The following is a 17727-nucleotide window of genomic DNA, read 5'->3' on the forward strand; positions in this document are numbered from 1 at the left end:
AGGGCATTTACCACCCCCACTGACTAGTACAGTGAAGTCGTCACTGTTCATGCATGTGCAATCCAGTCCACTCTCCTCGGATGTCAAGTTACATCGATGTTGTGCAAACCATTCTTGTTATATTAACAATGGCTGGACTTTTATATGGCAGCCAAGGAGAGAAGCACTGAAAGGCATCAAAATTGACAAGTTTAAAAATTGTTTTGAGCAATGGGAAAAATGTCTTGATAGGTGTATTGCATTGAATGGAGAGTACTCTGAAGGTGACTGAAGTTTAAACATGTAAGAATAAACAATTTTCAATAAATAACTTTGTGTTTTGGGGGGTCCCCCTTATATACATATATACTTATATACCTTATATGGCGAGAAAGAAAGAGATGTTTATTTTAAGGAATTGACTCACGTGTGTGGAGGCTAGCAGGTTTGAAATTTTCAGGCAGGCCCTAGCCACTGTGGCTGGATTGGTTGGAGCAATGCTGCATGGCCAAAAGGTTGCAGGTTCTATTCCTGGTCAGGGCACACACCTGGGCTGAGGGGTTCAATCCCTGGTCTAAAAAATTGCAGGGCAGGCTAGCAGGCTGGAGTCTCAGTTTTTACTGTTTAAAAATTTGATTTGAGAGAGAGGAAGGGGGCAGGGAGAAGGCGGGGCAGGGAGGGAGAGAGAAAGAAAATGAGAGAGGGAAAGAAAATGAGACAGAGACATCAGTGTGAGAGAGAAACATTGATCGGTTGCCTACCATATGCACCCCGACCGGGGACTGAATCCGCCATCTAAGTATGTGCCCTGATCAGGATCTAACTGGCAAACTTTTGGTGTATGGAGTGACATTCCAACCAGCTGAGCCACCTGGCCAGGGCTCAGTCTTTACCCTTAAGGCCTCAACTGATTTGATGAGGCCCACCCACATTATAGCGGGTAATCTGCTTTACTCAAAGTGTACTAATTTAAATGTTAATCCCATCTAAAAATATCTTTACAGCAGTCTGGATGTGTTTGACCAAACTGAGTACCAAACTTGCCTCAGCCAAGTTGACTAAATACAGAAAATTAACCATCACCACTAGGGATATAATTATTTAAAATTGGGCATATAATCATTCAGTGTCTTTTACAGTTGCTTATTTGAGTGCATGCAGAAAAAGTTTCCAATTCCCTTTCACCTCCTCGTCTAGGTTCAAGTCTCATGTCATTATCTCATCAGCTGGTAGGGCTGCCGTCCAAAGCAGGGTTGGTTAAATGGCACAGAGTCTGCATTGTGTGTGGGTGCGCTGACCTGCCAACATACCCTGGTGTATGTCAGCGTTATGCGAAGTTCTGCCAGCTCCTTGCTAAACAGCTATTTTTGTGGAGGGACGTGATGAGGTGCATGATTTCACCAATCATTACCATTCCCAATTAGATGGGGTCCAGGTGTGTGTTAATAAAACATTAGCTCACTCTGACTCGATTCCAGGGATTTCACGCATTTGGTGTTGTTCAGTTGGTTACATGGCTGCTGTTTCACGCTGTAAGGTCTTCGAACATCTGGAGACCTGCCTTTTATGAGGAAACATTCCAGTTGTTCGGGAATGTAACTCTTTGTCAGCAGTGGCTCTTACCTTATCTCTTTACCTTTCTAGGCTGGAGGTTACTTCCTTTGGGCACAGACCCCTTCACTGCCGGAGCGGAGTCCGACGGCCGCGCTCCCTCTCAAGGTAAGAATGGAAACGACTGCAGTAGGCCGGTGGTCAGGGAGCCGTGTGCACTGTCTTTAGCCCCTCTCCTCGGCAGTGCGGCAGGTTTTCTATCCCATTCTAACCCTTCACTGCTCCCTGTGGTCCTGGCATTTCAAAGCCTGGTTTTGGCTTTAGTTCCATTTCTGGTGGCCCTGAGGAGGGAGTCCTCATATTCAGGGGCTGACCAGTGGATCGAAGACTTCTCTGCTTCCCACATAGTACACTAATATGGTCACTTAAAACAGGACCTCCTGGAGTAATGGTCCCGGTTACAGGGATAAGAATGTCTGAGGAGTGGGAAGTGATGTACAGAAGGGTCTGTGTCAAGTGCACTACATCGCCAACCGGCTTAGTGAGTGCATGCACTGCTTATCAAGCATTTGTAATTAGAGGACATTTAAATGTTAAGGATTAGAAAGTGTTTCCAGATCCAAAATAGGATGAGAGGGTTACCCTAACAGAGAAGAGGCAACAGCATCGATATGGGCACATTTAAAGTTGTGTTTTACCGATGGCTGCTTTTTACTTCATTTTGCTTTAGGTGTGGCGCTTAATATACAGGCTGACCAGGTTCGGTCATTAGCATGTCTCCCTTTTTCCCTGTGAAAAAAACAAATCTAAGATCTGCTTTTCTGGGTGCAGGCTGCTAAGACTAAGGAATGACCTTTTTGTGTGTGTTTAATTCTCACCCAAGAATATGATTACTGATTTTAGAGAGAGAAGAAGGCGGGGGGGTTGTGGGGGGAGAAAGAGAGAGAGAGAGAGAGAGAGAGATCAATTGGTTGCCTTCCATACATGTCCTGACTGAAGATGGAACCCACAAACTTTTGGTGCATTAAATGTCCATGCACAACTGGCCAGGGCAGGGATATCTTTTTGAGGCTTCAGGGACCGAAGCCTGGTCTGCTGAGTAATCTCCCTGGCGGGGGCTCTCAGCTCCCAGCCCAGAGGCCCTCTGCCTTGCCAGCCGACCTCCCACCTGGCATCTCGTGGGTGAAGGAGGCAGCCTCCAGAGGAAGCTGCGTGAGATTGGGAGCTGATGGGGCCTGGGCCATGTTTACCTTCCTGTTTCTTGTCTAAAGAGCAGAATGAATTATTAGCACCCATTTGTCAGTGCTAATTATGTGTTTCAAGTACAAAGCAGCATTCTGTAGGTGTCTGCTAAGATGCTTTCCTCCTTGCCTTTTTTTTTTTTTTTTAAAGGATGACATTGTACTACTCTAATTGAGTCCAGGAAAACAAGTAGGAATCTGTATGTTATCACTGTTAGCTCTTAGGGAATATTGGGTGGTGGGCCAGCTGTTACTTCAATTTAAGAGTCTGCTATTAATAAACCTGTAGAATATGGAGATCAGAGAAATGACGTTCCAGCAATGGGCCATAGGGAGAACATTCGGTGATCTTCCAAAGCAAGGAAACTTAATGCTGTTGTAGTTATTGTGTTAAGCACATTGTAGGAACATCATCGTCGTCATCATGATAGTCGTACTAATAATGACGACAAGGGCAATAAACAAGAGAAACTTCAATATTAACCGTCTCCGTCCCCACCATCAGGACAGCTAGCATTTATTGGCTCCTACTTTCTGCCAGGCACTTGACTACACATTTTATTTGCATTATTTTTTCTTAATCTGTACAGCATCCCTATGAGGAAGGTCCTAGCAATATCTACCTTTTACAGTTGAGAAAGTAGGATTTAAAGAGATTAGGTAAGTGGCTCAAAGTGAGACGACCAAACGAGAAAGGGTCAGAGCACGGGGAGTAACTGACAGCGCAGACCGAGGTTGACCGCCCCTCGGCCCCGCCCCTCGGCCTCGCCCTGAGTGCGGTGTGTGTGGCCAGCATTGGCTCCTTGTTCCTACCTATCCCTGCTCACGTGCCCTCTGCCCTCTGCCCACCTACCATCAACGTTTTGTCTCTCCTGCACTGATGTAGCGAAAGCATCAAACAGTATATAAGTAGTTCAAGATTGTGAAAGAGTATTTGGCTTCTAGAGAATATAGAGAAATAATGAAGATTAAAAATCACCCCATTTTGAAAGATGCCCACTCTGTAAGTCATGAACACAGTAGCGTGTTGTTATTGCCTTTCCCTTTGTGTATAGGTTGTTCACATAGTTTCTATATATTTTAGTTTTGAGTTTTAAATTTAACAAGTGTTTTCTTGTGCTGTTGCTTCATAAGTCTGTTTTAATGGATGCTGTACATGGTTAGAGGACTCTAAGGTTTATTCCACGAGAAGTTGTATCCTTGAGTTGCTCCCCTGTGGCAAATGCAGAGTTTCTGCTCCCCTTACTGGATAGCCAATTTCTGTCTGCTGACAGCTGGGTCAGAATTATGGGGTGTCTCTGCCCCCTCACTTTGTGAACACCTCATATCTTGAGCAGGGTCTCTATGGGGTCTGGCAGGGGTTTCAGCACAGAGACCCAGAGGTGGCTCTGCACTGCAACTAGCTGCAAACCTTGGGTATGTTATTTCAGTTTAGCACCTTTGTCTGTGAACCACCTATATCTTCTCAGGTCTATAATTCCATGAAATCAGGGGTTCTCTGAACTCCCTTGATTTATAACCTGACCAGTTGCCACTGAAGCAGGAATCAGTGGGGCTCAGCTGGGTTGCTCTGGGTTTATTTTATAGGTGAGAAAACTGAGGCACAGAGAGGTTAAGGAGCATCCCCCAATGCCATAAAGGTGCTACACGGCAGGCCTGTAATTTCACCCAGGCAGACTGGCTCTGGGGTCTGCATATTAACCCCAAATACCTCTCAAGGTGATGGAAACTAACTCTTCCAGACTGTTGGTAGAGCTCTCTCTTGGACCATGTAGGTTTTGACAGGCAGGGGGATTGGCTATGTGGAAAGGGACACTAAGCCTTTTTGGGCGCATCCATATGGCCAAAATGGTCCTGGTCACATTGTAAGAGACTGTAACTGGAGATAATAAAGACACTTGTGGTCCCACACAATAAAGAGTAATTCTCCTGGATGTAACTGTGTGGGCCTGTCTGGTGATGGTGGTGGTCATGGTCATCGTCACAGTGTTACTCTGCTCTTGTGCTGGACGTTTGAAGAATGGGAATATTTGACTCTGTCCTCTCTAGCCTTTCAGTTAGCCTCTCTTGTTCTTGGCTTCGGGTAGTCAGCAAGCCTCAGCTCCAAAGAAAATGTGGTGATTATTTAGATTTTGTTTAAGGTTAGGTTAATAGCCTTCTTTATATAGCTAGCATTTGTGGGACTAAATTCAGTCCAGTCTCCAAGCAGTACCAGGAGGTTCATCTAAGGAAAGTGACATTTTACTGACTTTTTAAGGCCACCCTTGCAGCCATGGATGGAGTGACCCCTGGCACCAATGTAAGGGACCCACATCTCTTCCTAAGTTTGAGGGTGCGAAGCGTGTATTGGATTCAGGACTTTGCATTTAGCACTGGAATGGGGGGACGCCACCAGTCTAAGACTCGCAGGCGGTCATTCCTGCCACCAGGCGTCTCTTCTCCATCAGATCCCACTGCTGCCTCTTCGCTCCACAACTGGCCCGTTAGCCGCCTCCTTCTGACCGCCGCTTCCTCTGATGTTGACTCAATGACTGTTTCCACTGCTGGGAGGTTTTTGTTACAGCTTCCGTCTCCATGAGAATCTACATGTTCCCTCTAATGTGGTCTCCACTAGAATCGGAGCTGGAAGCGAGGCAGTCCGGTCGAGAACAGCCCCGTCCGAGACGGCAGAACATGGGGTTAGGGAGACCCTGGCTGCCGGCTGCCCACCCCTCCCACACCAGCAACTCCCCTGAAGGCCAGATTCATTCATTCACTCATTCATCCCTCCCTCTCTCTCTCCCTTTCTTCCTTCCTTTTCTTCTGTTTTTTTTTTTTTAAGATTTTATTTATTCGTTTTTAGAGAGAAGGGAGGGGAGACAGAGAGGAGAGAAACATCGGTGAGTGGGAGAAACATGGATTGGTTCCTTTCCTCCACGCCCTGACTGGGGACTGAACCCACCACCCAGGTGTATGCCCTGACCGAGAACTTGACCCATGACCTTTCACTTTGCAGGACAACAGCCAACCAACCGAATCACACTGGTCAGGGCAAGGCCAGATTTTTTGATCACCAAACAAGAAATCCCAGTGATGTTTTTCTTACATTAGTGTAAACTCTGTCACCCTTATAATCTTTTCCTTTAGGTAATCTTGAAGAGTTTATAACCCTGTCCTACCTACATAAAGTACTGTTTTCTTTTTGGATGCTTGCTTCCTTTTCTTATTCAAATGAGCGGGGACAGTTTATCCCCTGCCATAGATGTGAAAACCAGACAGACAGGTCCCTACAGCAGAGAGTCTCCAAACAGTGCTGCACTGAATAGCTCAGCCTGCCCTTAGCCCAGAATTAAAGAACAGAACACAGGCAGGAAGCTTCCTTTGTCTCCTCAGGCCTTTCAGGCTGCCCTTTCCCCCATAAACGTAATTGCTTCCTTTGGTTGATCAGGCCGGCTGGCCATACCCCTTTCCCTCCCTCCTCCTTGGTCAGCCAGGACTGCCCAAGCACATGCCTTTGATTTGCGGTCATCAACATTAGTTAGCCTTTGGCTTTGGCTGACACGGCCTGTATGGGGGACTGGCAGTGCCCAGGAGAAGGACATGAGGCTGTGAGAGAGGAGGGAAGAGAGGGGGGAGGCAGCAGTGGCACTGGCTCAGTGGTGGGCTGGGTGACTTGTTGCGCTGAGCAAACTGGATCACCACAGGGTCCCTGCGCACACAGAAGTTGCCATGCCTCCTGAAACGGAGGTTCATTCCCCCCACCCCCAGGGAGGACCGTTCAGACATGCCATTTTCTTGGAAGTCGCTGCTGTTTTGACCCATGCTATGGCTGCTTGGTTTATTGTTCCCCTTTCTTGTTGATTTTGAATGAGTATTGTAGGAAGACAATAGCTGAAAGTTTGCATAAGCTCTTCCTTTTTAAGCAGTGAAGATGGCTGTTTACCAATAAATACAGAAGGGAGTTTAAAAAAATAGCTTTGCTCTAGGTTGGTTCTCAGCATGGAAGGCTGAGCTGGAGAAGGCATTTTAAGTGGTTAGGATTCACATTTACCCACCTGCGCACTCAGCCATCAGCTTCCAGCCCCAGTATCTTGTATAGTCCTCAGTGGCTCTTTCTTGAAAGGTGCTTTTCAGCAATCCAGTGACAGCACAGCATTTCAGATCTCACCTTAAGCAGATCCCAAGATTTCATCTTCAGGAAGTCTTCCTACAATAGACACGAAAGCTTCTTCTGTGTCTAAGCATGACATGCCTGTGCACAGTTCTGCTGTTCTCACCGTGGTCATACGCCATGCTTCACCTGTGAACACGGAGTCCTGTCTACTTATTACCTGTATTTCCCCCTTTCTCAAAATGGGGGTCCCTGCTAGGGTAAAAGGGCAAAGGTGGTTCAATCTGAGATGTTAGATCTGTGCTTGCCACACAGTGGGGCCACACCGAATGGACGGTGAATGTTTTGGACCATGTCATCTGCAGCATACACTCTGATCGTAGGGGTCCAGCTTCTCTTTTGTCTTTAAACCTCAGGTATGCTTTGGTCGGGTGTGTGGGCGAGTCTTTTTACTTAGGTTTACTTCAGAGCCTCCGCAATATATCCAGACAGATCATTGCCGAGATCACACATGGCATAAACCTGTTTAGCTATCACCCAACAGAACTCTAATATGAGGAAAATAATGTGGAATAGTTACTTGCCATTTATTAAATCAGTTTATTTTCTATATTTGTAGTAGCACTACATTTGTAATTAACAGTATTTTAAATGTATTGAAATATATTTGATATATAACATTGTATGCATTTGATCTGATACATTGACATATTATAATGGTTGACATTTTAGTGTCTGCACCTTTATCACATCACTTATTATCATTTTGTAATGGGAATAATTAAGATCTAGTCTCTTAGCAAGTTTGATGATGACAATTTGGTATTGTTATTCGTATCCACTGTGCTATGAATAAGCTCTTTAGAACTTATTTGGCTACTAATTGCAAGGAAACAGTATTTTAAAATATCTCTCCCAAAAAGGTAAATCAGAGGAATGCAGTATGGAACATAGTGAAGATTCAGGTTCATCGGGAAGTGAGAATCCCTAAGCGCGTGTGGATTTGCTCCTGAGATTAGTTATGACTCTGAAAGGGAAAGTTTCCCATTTTCAAGTCTTTCAACTTTCTCTTGCTAACATGTGTGCTTACCCTGTTAGAGTAAGTCATTGTGTTAGTTTGTGGATTCCTTCCATAACCGAGGCAGTGACCATGAGCAGACAGCCAGGTCGTGTTCCCATGGGATTTCTTTCCACTGACAGGTCCTCTCGGCCGTTTCTCTCCTACTTCATTGACCCCTGTTATTACCAGAGGCCGAATGGAGAGTTCTGTGGATAGTTTTCCTTGACTTATGAGCTGAAATGAAGATTTTAAATATAGACTTTTAAGATGTTAGGGCGGAAAGTGACGTTGATTTATTGTTTTGTTCTCGGGCAGCCTGAGCAACCTGTCCTGTCAGGTAGTGAACAACTGCTTTTACCCAACGAGGGACTTCAAGAGAACAATCACTCATCCCATCATTTTTGTTTCCCCTGAGTCATCCAGGCTGGCTCCTGTTGGTTTCAGCTGAATTAGAATCTCCAGGCAATGGACTCTAGGGCCAAGGTTCCTACAAAAAGCATGCCTTGGACATGGAGCCGTGGCTCACCTGGGAAATTGTATTGTCCAGCATGGTCAAAAGTGCCTGTCATAATGGTCAATATAGGATGATTATATAAACAGCCAGACCCTTCAGGCTGTCTGGTGCTGACCTTAAGGGCAAAGTAACGGCTATGAAAATGAATGGTGATTTGGGGATAGGTCTTGCCTGGACCTTCTTAGTGCTGTAGGTTGACCCCTTCATGTTGAGTGGGGATCTTAGTAAAGCTCCTTTAAGACTCCGTCCTTGTGATGATGCTGAGAGGGCGTTAGCACTAAGAAGACACGTGCTGTCAGAGACAGGTACTGTGGAAGGGGACCTGGAATTGCTTCCATTTACAAATCCTGCCCGTCCCCTATCATGTTGCTGTTCCGAGTACTCTCCTTGGGCCCTATTGAGTACGGGGTGGAGAGCAGATGTAAGACTGAACGTATGAGCAGTTACAGAGAGCAATACTGATTGGTGCGTGTGTTTAGTTCCAGTTCATCCCAAAGTTCAGTTTATTTCCAAGTTCTTAATGTTTTTCTGTGTTGTGGCTCTAGAGAAACTTAGTCCTGGAGGGGAGCCATCCGTTGAGACTTAGTCCAGCCATCGCATGTTCACGGGAGAGCTTGACACGCAGGAGATAAAAATAAAAGAGTCAAAACAGAATGCTGGATACAACTTTGCGGGCTAGTCGAAAATCCTACCACTTTTACACATTCTTAGCTAATCCTTCCTGGTTTAAATAAAACCAAGAGTTGCTTTAATAACAGCTACTCTGTCACCTTCCTCAGTCTCCGGGCACTTGAAACACACCCTTAAACAACATCAGAACTGATCCAGGGCCCTTTAGACTGTAGACTGGCTTCCTTGGGGCAGGAGCTCTGCTTTCTTCACATTGAATTCTGAGGATGAAGGAAAATAAGAATGAAAACGCACACACATAAAACCTATTTATCAGCAGGTAAAGGTGCAATAACTAGTAACCGTGAAAATAAAATGAGCTGTGACCCTAAAGCCCTGGTGGGGTGATGGCTCGTCTGTGGGATCCGTGTTAGATGGAAACCTGGGGCAGGTGGGAGAGTGCTCTGGGATCTCGGGCAGGACCGGCATGGAAAGGGAATAGTGCGCCCCCTGTGGCGGACCGGTCCCCGTGTTGAAACAGGAAGGCTCAGCCCAGACAAAGGCTAAGGAAACAAAACCAACTCTTTTACCACTCTCTACAACATTTATGGCCAAGACGTACTCAATGCCCTTATCCTTGAGGCATTCTGAACGTCATTGTGATGATTTATTTTCTTTTCCACAACCAAAAACAAATAAAATATTTTATCACCTTGTGTGTGGACTTGAGGTCTTTCTCTTCACTTCATCACTTTCTGGGTCTATGAAATTCCCCTTTCAGTTTTTGTAACTGAAGGATAGGAATTCCTTTGATCTCATTCCTTACAGGAAGGCTTTTCTGATTTTTTTGGTCCTGTATCCACAGCCTATCTTTGTTGTTGTTGTTGCTGTTGCTGTTATTCTCGTTGTTGTTGTTGGTGGTGGTGGTGGGGATGGGGTGACAGGGGCATAGGGAAACAGGGACTTAAGAAATTCCATGTTTGCAGTAACACATGGGTCAAAGCGGGAGGTTTTGAATAAGAGAAAAAATTTTTTGTCAATGCTGTCTCCACTCTTTAGAGCTACAGGAGCATTGGAGCCATTGGGCTGCAGAGGAAGTGGTTGTACTATGCCCCACAGTGCAATTTGCTCTGTGGTTTTATTCCCAGGATTTGCAATGAAAACCAATGATCTGTGTGAGAGCCCACAGCATCGTGATTACCCCTTTGTATTCTGAATTATATGTCTTCAACCCAAACTCCCTGCTTTACAGCTCACACGCCCATTTTCCACACTCTCTGCCCCCTTTTTTTGCTTATTTTGGCTTCATTTTCTATGTGTACTTACATTAAGGTGTCAATAGCAGGGCATTCACTCAGGCTGGTCATTGTGAGCCACAAAAGCTACTCAGCCACGTGTGGGTTTGTAAGGACAAACTCATTCCAGACAGGTGATTTCAAGTCTAAGTGGATACAGCCCATGATTGTGTCAAGTTCAGTGGTGCAACTGAGTGATTTGAGATGTCCATCTCCTGGCCCTCTGGTCCATCCACTGTCAGCTCCAGTAAAGACCATAGAATTGCAGAGGCGTTAGGGACCTTTCCTTTAAGGATCCTGATCTCCATGTGCAGAAATCCATTTGATGCATTCACATTGGTGGCTGCTCATCCATCCTCTACTTGAATAATTCCATTGCAAGGTGCCCATTGCTCCCAGGCAGCCCATTCCCTTGCTGGGCATTTCAAAACTTGACCCCAAATGAATCTCCTGTAACTTCCTTGAATTTATCTTCTGAGGTAATTTTTTCCTCTCCACTACCTGGAAAGGTATCAGTTGAAGTTTAACTTAGTTTTCCTGTTCTTTCCCCAAAGTTTTCATTTCTCTGGGAAAACAGGTATAGCTCTCTCAAATATTATAAGTCAGGCAGATTTTTAGACCTCTCATCATCCTAGATATATAGTTCTATAGGCCTCCGAATTGGAAGTGAATGTTAAGTTCCAAAGGGGATCAGACTTGTGGGGGGGAATTTATATACACACACATACACACATATGTCCATACATATGTGTGACTTGGTGTTTTTAATTACTCTAAAATCCATGTAAACTAATCTCTCTCTAGCAAGGTCTTGGTTATTCTCTGCCTGTACCCTCGATAACTTGAATGCATAACTTTATATTTAGTATTGTGTTGAATTCAGCTTGATACTGTAATTTACCAAGTCCTTTTACAAAATTGATTCTGTTATGAAACATAGTAGTTTCTTGCCTGGCTTTGTGCCCTCATTAGGTTTCATAAGAAACCTTCTTATCTCCATTCAAGTAGTTGATAAATATGTTAAACAGCATAAATAAAGACAGACCCGTGCAGCATGCTATTAGGCTGTTTAGGGTTGAGGCTCATCTATGAAAAAACATTATTTGGTAGCTCATAATTTGCCATCATTCTGACAATGATACAAAATTTTATGTATCGTCTCACCCAAATCCAGGCCATAATGGGATTTGGGTGAGACAATACATAAAATTTTCTACTGATTTAAATCAGATTTCTACTGATTTAAATGAGTTCTACTGATTTAATAGTCTCTAACCATGCCACAAAGGAAAGAGTGGTTTGGCTATAGTTTACCTCCGTTTACCTATCTTAGACCTTACTAATCACTTCTTTTCTACTTGCTCACAAAGTAACTACTTCCTAATCTGTACCTACATTTATTAAACTTTAAAGAGATGTTTATTTGTGAATCTTCAGTGTTCAGTATGGTACTCAGTGTATGGGATGTGGTTCCTGCCTTCAAAAGTTTATAGTCTAGTGAAAGAAAGAGATATATAATTATAATACTCTGTTGATAACACGCATGTATTTATGTGTAATTATATCACCTAGTAAAAGTCTGTCTAAGAGATCAGCCAACTGCCTGGTAAAGAGATCATAGAGAGTAGAATTTGAGCTGGGTTTTGCTGAATAAGGAGTTGATGATTAGTTTTAGAAAGAATGGAAGATCATTCAAAGAAAGGAAGAAAGCCTCTGTTGATATGTGGCCTATACCTGGACTCCAACCCAGCCTGTCTAGGCCCCTCTGCCTGCTACAGTGACCTCCTGATTCCTAGACCTGTGGCTTGCACTTGGTCATGTTAACTACACTTGACCCTTGAATATCTCAGAGGTTATAGAATCTGATCCCCTGTGCAGTTAAAAAGCCATGTATAACTTTGACTTGCCCAAAGCTTCACTAATAATCACCTGTTGTTGACCAGAAGCCTTACCAATAACATAAACAGTTGATTAGCACATATTTTGTATGTTATATGTATTATACATTGTATTCTTACAATAAAGTAAACTAGAGGAAGGAAAATGTTATTGAGAAAATCATAAGAAAGAGCTAATACATTTACAGTATTTATTTCTTAAAAAACCCATATATAAATGGTCCTGTGTCATTCAAACACACTTTATTCAAAACATTTTTTTTAACTATTTGAGTCACTTCTGGACTATGTCCTGATTTTGGCTTTCGGGGGCATTCAGACTAATCAGGTGACTACAGCAGCTGCAGCCTAGTCACCTCACCCCACATGCTAGTGCGACAGCTGCCCTTTAGTTCTTCAGAAGGCAGTGGTGTTATGACTCCGAAGATGCCACATGCAGTCACATGGGATGCATACCTGACACACTTTAAAATTAGGGTAGCCTCCTATGCCTTGAACCAATAACGGCTCTCTTAAAAAGAGACCTTCCCGTACGCACACCCTCCATCCCCGTGCCCCAACACATCCAACCATCCTTTGAAATGACTCATCTGCCTTCATTTTTAGTTGAATTGCTCAGAAGGATTTGGAATGCATCAGTTCAGCTGTGTTTGCATTTTCTAGAGCATGAAAAATGATGTTTCATTTACTACACGTGGGGAGATGAGGAACCAAATGTACAGCCAGGCGTTTTAGATTGCAGGTGGAACCGGCAGCATCAGTGGTTGGAGAAATGGCCCGCAAGCCTGTCAGCTGAGGCAGCTCCATCGGCACCACTCAGAGAGGATAAACCTGGAACACCACAATGGCAGTTTTCTTCACATGCATTTCCAACCACTCCCCATTTGGTGGGAAAAGCTTTCATTTTTCCACAGTTGGATGTCTCTTTCCATCAAATATGTAGCCAGTTGGCTAAGAGAGTAGCTCACAAGCTGGCTGGAATTCTGTTTTTAGTGTCCTGGCAGGAAAGAGAGGTTTGTTCTAATTGGGTGCCTTAGCTGTTCTTCCACCTGGCCATTTCCTCTGGTCTCTTAGTTCCTGTCATCTTGTTTCTTTGGGAGCCAGTAGTGTTCTTTTAATATATAAAATGTACATAAATGACCCAAGGCAAAGAAATAGCTTATGGGTTGCTTTTTGGCTTAAAGGGAGGACCTCTTGAGAGTCATGAGTAAAAAACTCTGCTGTGGGATCCGCAGGGTGCTGGGGTGGATGGTTAATATTCCCTGAGCAAATCTCACACCTGTCGGACACTTCATTGTACCTTCCTTGCAACCAGCACCTTCAGCAGGTAGTTCGCAGGGCTTGTTTACAGGAATGATAGTGGTTCAGCTAAATCTGCCCCCTGAACAGTGAGAAAACTCAACTGTATCAGCTTTTTTACATTACCTGGTCCTGTCTCCTTCTTGCAAGAGTTTCTTTGCCACAGCTGAAATTTAAAAAAAAAGGACTTCCAGTTAAGATGGAGGCATAGGTAGGCATGCTTTGCTTCCTTGCACAACCACAAGAAGAATCACAACTAACATCAAAACAAAAAATACCCAGAACTGCCAGAAAATTGAACTGTATGGAAGTCTGACAACCAAGGATTTAAAGAAGCCACATTTATCCAGATGGGTGTGCTAAGACAGGGAGTCAAAGCACCTCTACTTAATGCACAGAAACAAGCACAGGGAGGCTGTCAAATTAAGGAGACAAAGAAATATGGCCCAAATGAAAGAAACAGAACAAAAACCCAGGAAAAGAACGAAATGAAATGGAGATAACCAACCTATCAGATGCAGAGTTCAGAACACTGGTGCTCAGGATGCTCAAAGAAATCACTGGGTACAGCAACAACATAAGGAAGAAATGAAGGTTACACTAAGTGAAATAAAGAAAAACCCATAGGGAACCAACAGTGAAGGGAAGGAAGCCAGGATTCAGATCAATGATTTGGAACATAAGGAAGCAATAAACATTTAACTAGAGCAGAATGAAGAAACAAGAATTTTTTTTTAAAAAGAGGATTTTTTATAAGAAGACTCTGGAACATCTTAAAAATGCCAACATTCAAAGCATAGGGTGCAAGAAGGAGAAGAGGAAAAGCAAGAAATTGGAAACTTATTTGAAAAAATAATGAAAGAAAATGTCCCTAATTTTGTGAATAAAATACACATACAAGTCTAAGAAGCAGAGAGAGTCCCAGATAAGTTGGACCCAAAGAGGACCACACCAAGACACATCATAATTAAAATGCCAAAGGTAAAAGATAAAGAGAGAATCTTAAAAGCAGCAAGTGAAAGGAGATAATACCTACAAAGGAGTGCTCGTAAGACTGTCAGCTGATTTCTTAAAAGAAACTTTGCAGGCTAGAAGGGCCTGGCAAGAAGTATTAAAAGTCATGAAAATCAAGCACCTACAACCAAGTTTACTCTATTCAGCAAAGTTATCATTTAGAATGGAAGGGCAAATAAAGTGCTTCCTAGACAAGGCAAAGCTAAAGGAGTTCATCATCACCAGGCCATTTTTATGTGAAATCTTAAAGGGACTTATTTAAGATAAAGAAGAAGACAAAATTATGAATGGTAAAATGACAACAAGTTCATAACTGTCAACAACTGAATCTAAAAAACAAAACAAACTAAGCAAACAACTAGAACAGGAATTATAGACAAGGAGATCACCTGGAGTGTTACCAGATGGGAGGGGGAAGGGAGAGGATGGCAGAAAAGTTACAGGGATTAAGAAACATAATTGGTAGGTTCAAAATACAAAGGAGGAGGTTAAGAATAGTATAGGAGAGGAGAAGCCAACGAACTTAAGTGCATGACCCATGGATATGAACTAAGGAGGGGCTTGCTGGAGGGAAGAGGGGTACTGCATGGAGGGGGGTGATGTGGAGAATATTGGGGCAATTGTAATAGCATAACCAATAAAATATGCTTAAAAAAGAAAGCGAAAAAACTAGAAGGGAACTAACATTTATTGAGCACTTATTATAGCTAGGCATTGTGAAAAATACTTTATAGTTAATTCATGTAACTTTCACTGTATCTTATTTACTTCCTACCACAGCCCTGAAATTTAAATTTTCTGGTCCAGTTTTATAGATGAGGAAACCGAGACTCTAAGAAGTTAAGCAGCCTGCTCAGGTTAAACAGTTCCTAGCAGAGCCAAAGTTCAGGATCCTAATTAGTTCAGGAACTAATCAGTTCCCTTGGTCAGAGCCAAAGTTCAAGATCTGAGCAAGGTTTCCCTGACTCCAGTTAAATTCAGGATACACTCCACCTTGGTGTAAACTTGTGTTCCACCGGGGGCTGGAGATTTAAATACTCAGGCTGAGAAGCAATTAGACTTCCAGCCCCAGACTTTTTATATAGACTGTCACATACAGACTGTTGTTCATTGTTTTTTCCTTTATTGCCATCCAATAATATCAGAGCTTTATTGAAGTTGTAAAATATAATGAAGACAGCATTTTGTCACCACTGTAATCTAGAAGGCAATGCAAAATTAACTCCACATCAGTTTTACCCTCTCCCACTCCTCCCAGATGAGACTACGCAGTGCTACCTGTGTGGCCTGTCCTTTGAGCACTGGACAGACTGAAGTGACCGAAGCTACGCCCGGTCCACAGAGCAGAGTCTGACAACATCCAACGACATTGGCAGCTAGCTCACCTTGCTTTTTGACGTTGTTTTCCCTGAATCTTCAGGAATATCTTTAATGCCTTCCTCTTGACACTAGTACATTGCCACCATGGTCTTCTAAGCCAAACCTCTGTTTGATGAGGTCCTGATTCAGTGGGCAGTGCAGGAACAGGTACGTTATATGCTGTTGAACAAGTGAAACCAGGGGTTTCATGGTTCTCTGCTTCCAGGTCATAATTTTTTGGTAATAGTGAGAATTCCAAACCTGGTGGTAGAAATTCTTCTCTTTCTTAACAAATGGTGTATCCCTGTATGCAGTCTAGCCAGTGGGTCTTTTCAGTAAATCCATCGAAGGCCAGGCCAGCCTGCACAAAGCATGCTTTACACCTCCCCAGATGGGACGAAAGGCAGCCCCGGCAGAACTCGGTGGGGTGGAAATTACTCATCTTATCCAGCTCGAGAACAGAAGTGTGTACATCTGTCAGTTTTCATTCTTATCTATTACAATGGTCGGAGATTACTTGTTGTTTCTTCATTAGCCACTTTGTAAATATCCAAGTTTGGGGGTGAGGAAAAAATTTTCATCTGAATAAGTGACCTTAGAATCATTGCCGAGCAGCTGGCTAGAGAGCACTGCATGCTGGGAGGCCCGCTCTCCCTCCCCACAGTGATGCTTAAGCACTGTTGTTCCAGAAGAATCTAAAGGGAAGTTTGTGCATCTAGTTACCAGACCGGGAAATCAGAGAGCCTCAATTTCTCCTGGCGTAATTATGGGTCTTCCACGGCGATTAGAAAGTGCTTCAATTATGCAGATGACTTTCAAAGGCAACACAAGATATTTTGCCTCTCAGATTAGTGTCAATAATTCTCAGCAGCACACTGTGCTGATGACCGTTGTAAAACCTGGAGCTTTTGTGTTAGTGAATTGCTCACGGGGCACAGAGAGCTGTGTAACTTATTATAAGGATATTTCATATTTCTGACGAGGGTGACTGACAAAAACAGGCTGTATTGCTCAGATCGGCCCATACGCCATAGATACAATTGTGCCCCACCCTGGTTTCTAACTGGGGTGTATTAATTACTGTTCGCAGTGCTGCTGAGTGCTGGAAAGGTCATCTGGATTTGTTATTTAAAAAACTGGGCATTGTAAATATGGAGGAGCTAATCAGTTCACAGAGAGCTGCTGTGAATTTGTAACTTACCACCTCTTTTTGGAAATGCCTCTGGCCACTGATGTCACTAAGCAAAGTCACGGTTTTCTCAGAATTCTCTGTCCTGAAATGGTCGCAGTCAGTCAGGCCAGGGAAGGCATACCATCGGTATTCACTTCAGTTTCCCTCAACTTACAACCAGTAACATACTTAGTTCAGGAGTTCTTACCGTTAAATTAGCTAATTCCCAAAACTGGTAAGAAATCTTTCAACCTACGTTAAAATGGAGACACCTATAGAAGTATTCTACAAAATTGTACCACTTTTTAATTTTTTTCTTAACCATAAGAAAGGAAAGGAAACCTTGGAGTTGGAGAGTTTGTCCTTTCATTACTGGCAGGAAGGTGGGGTCTGGTCTGCCTAACTTTTCTCTGGGAAGATTTAATCAGTTTTGCTGTCAAAGAAGAGAAATGCTCTAGCTTTGAGAAAGACACTTTGTTCGATAAACGTGGTTCAGGTGATGGTAGACCTTGTATGAAAAAGTGAGGGGAAGACTTTTTTATGATTGGAATACAAAAAGACGGATTTCCTAGGGGCTCTGCTGGGCTTTGCCCCCCTAAACTTCCTGATTCAGCGTGCAGCGCAGGAGCAGGTACAATATTATATGC

The 17727-nt window shown here is 43.5% G+C and overlaps 1 protein-coding gene across 7 annotated transcripts in view; it reads left to right on the top strand.

Moving 5' to 3' along the window:
* Positions 1–17727, top strand: part of LYPD6B (LY6/PLAUR domain containing 6B) — a 166825-nt gene that overhangs the window by 111652 nt on the left and 37446 nt on the right. For all 7 annotated transcript variants that reach the window (XM_037167678.2, XM_037167681.2, XM_037167680.2 and 4 more), the window contains one exon: positions 1624–1698. The gene's annotated coding sequence lies outside the window, so the exon portion shown is untranslated. The remainder of the gene's footprint in view (positions 1–1623; positions 1699–17727) is intronic.

Source organism: Artibeus jamaicensis, unplaced genomic scaffold (assembly GCF_021234435.1).
Source record: "Artibeus jamaicensis isolate MK-2021 breed Jamaican fruit bat unplaced genomic scaffold, CSHL_Jam_final contig_603, whole genome shotgun sequence".
NCBI lineage: Eukaryota > Metazoa > Chordata > Mammalia > Chiroptera > Phyllostomidae > Artibeus > Artibeus jamaicensis.